Raw genomic sequence first — 2,961 nt, forward strand, 5'->3', positions numbered from 1 at the left:
CTCTCTCTCTCTCTCTCTCTCGTGTGAATCGGCAATTTTTTCGCTCAATCTTCCTTTTCTATTGGACTTTCCTCTGTCTCCTCTTTCTGAAGAAGAGCTTTGCTCGAAACGTAAAACCACCTTTCTTTCCTTCCCTGAGCGTATGCTAATACTTTACATGTACCACGTCCTCGCGTTTTTGTGTTTTTTGGGGGGATTTACTATATTTATAAATATATATTGTTCCATATTTCTCATGTACTAACGTTGGGCAATATACTAATATGGGCTCAAATTTTGGCACAAGGCCAAAAATTTTGAGGGAGGGGCTAGTCGGTATTTGAACTTAGAAGATATGTTTTTTTTTATTGAAACGGATGAAATACCTCTAAGCACTCTCTCCGGCACGGTAACGATTCCGTCAGCTTGCTGCCTTACAATATACAAATACTACACAACGCTTTTATATATTTATGTAGTTTTACACACAGGTGGCGCCACGACTTATTTTTCTGTTTTTGTCCTAAAATAAAGTTAATTATTTTCCAGAACACCCATAAATAGATATTCTTACCTCATTCTTCAAATCTGTTGTTTTGCTTCATCTCTCCGTTGTTCCTTTACCGTTTATCTTTGATTCTTTTACTTGTTCACTCATTTGACTGCGGCCATGCTGGAGCACAGCCTTCAACGGTCTTGGTCGAACAAATCAACCCCTAGACTTAGTTTTTAAGCCTAGTACCTATTCAATCGGTCACTTTTGCCGAACTGCTAGATTACGGGAACATAAACACACCAACACCGGTTGTTAAGTGGTGATGGGGGACAAAGACAGGCACAAAGACTTTCTCTCTCTCTCTCTCTCTCTCTCTCACTCTCTCACACACACACACACATACACACACACGCACTCACACACTCACACACACACGATGAGCTTCATTCAGTTTCCGTCTACTAAACCCACTCATACGGCTTTGGTCGGCCCAAGGTAAAAGTGGAAGACACTTGCCCAAGGTGCCACGGAACCATGTGCTTGGGAAGCAGACTTCTTACCACGCACATTCTTACACACACACACACACACACACACACACACACGCGCGCACATTGGATTTTATGTGGGACGAATGAGAGAGGAATGGTCAATATTTGTAGAGGATATGGGATTTTTTTGTATTGAAACGGAAAGTAATTGTATTGATGTGAGGTACATAGTGAAGTTGAAATTTCTGGAAATATTGGTAGCAGAATTATCATATAACAAAACAGGAAATTGGATATAAGTTTTCATCATTACACATGTTTCAGTTGGTAAATAGTATTATTTGATTCTGTATCTGAAGAATTTCTAATGGGAAATTTCTCACTTGTTTCTTTAACATGTACAACTTTCTGACTCCTATTAGTAAACGAAACATGTGTAATGGTGAATAAATAATACCCTAACATTTTTCCAACCTCCTATTTTGTTATATGTGTGTGTGTGTGTGTGTGTGTGTGTGTGTGTATCGGAAGCCAAGAGCCTGCTACACTATTTTCTCAATAAAAACACTGACGAGGGCGGCGTAAACCTACGCAATATAAACTAATGCGTTTGTAGAATGTTCTACTATCGAACCGTAATCATGGAACTAACTAGAAACGGCGTCATTCACCCACAAACAAAACCGTAATGTAGAGATATACAGAAAGATAAGGCAACGGGTGTGTATCTGCATATGGCTGCTCGACCTGTCAGTGAAGGCGCGTGGCTTAGTGGTTAAGGGATTTGGCTTATTGTCGTAAGGTCGTGAGTTCGATTCCTTGTAGCGCGTTGTGTATTTGAACAGGACACTCTATTTCACGTTGTTCCAGTCCACTCAGCTGACAAAAATGAGTTGTGCCTCTAAAGAAAAAGGCCAGCCTTGTTACATTCTGTATCGCACTGAATCTCCCTGAGAATTACATTAAGAGTACACGTGTCTGTGGAGTGCTCAGCCACTTGCATATTAATTTCACGAGCAGGCTGTTCCATTGACCGGACCGACTAGAACACTCATCGTCGTTGAAATTGACGGAAAGCCAATACTCGACTTGTTAGAAGTAGCAACTAAGTCTGTAGGGAATCACACTATTAGGAGACGTTTGGAAACATGGCGCTAGATGTACTTGAAAAGAACAGATAACCGGAATAGTTTTTGGCTAGTTTTGATCATAAATCATTAAAATTAATGTTAACCCAGTGTTAAGCATATATTTACAGATTATGTTTACAAACAAATGTACTGAGTATCACATATAAGTACAGTAACACAACTTTGGTAGATGTACAAATAAAGTCATGAACATTATAAAGAACTATATTTACAAACCAGATAATAGTCGGAAAAACGAATTCTATAAGAAAAAAAAAAAGATAAGACACGTTTAAAAATTTCATACTAATCTCTGAAGATAATCGTTAGTTAAATAAATAAACTGTATTGATATAATTTTCTTTGTGGCTATTAAGCTGTAATAAAAGTTTGGTATGTAAATAATATTTTCTTACGTGGAAAATTGCTCCTAATTTTTTTAATGTTCGATGTATGCATATCAGATGGAGGTAACTTGGTGTTTTTAGCAAAGATAACTTCAGATGTATTGATCTCTGTTCAGCTGATTGGAAGCTTTTATGAGTCAGGGTATATTTATATATAAACGAAACGAGTGTTCTAAATTAGTAATGCATATAAAGTAGATAGATTATATATGTTTTTAACAAAATATAAATGTCGGTGTAGACAGATTGCATTCAGATGTCGAATTAGAATATCACCCAAGGGAATATACATACTCATACATACATACGTATGTATGTATGTATGTATGTATGTATGTGTGGTTGTATGTAATGAAGCTTGCTTACCAATCACATGGTTCCCGGTTCAGTCCCACTGCGTGCCACCTAGGGCAAGTGTCTTCTACTATAGCCTCGAGCCGACCAAAGCCTTGCGAGTG

Source organism: Octopus bimaculoides, chromosome 3 (genome assembly GCF_001194135.2).
Source record: "Octopus bimaculoides isolate UCB-OBI-ISO-001 chromosome 3, ASM119413v2, whole genome shotgun sequence".
In the NCBI taxonomy this organism is placed as follows: domain Eukaryota; kingdom Metazoa; phylum Mollusca; class Cephalopoda; order Octopoda; family Octopodidae; genus Octopus; species Octopus bimaculoides.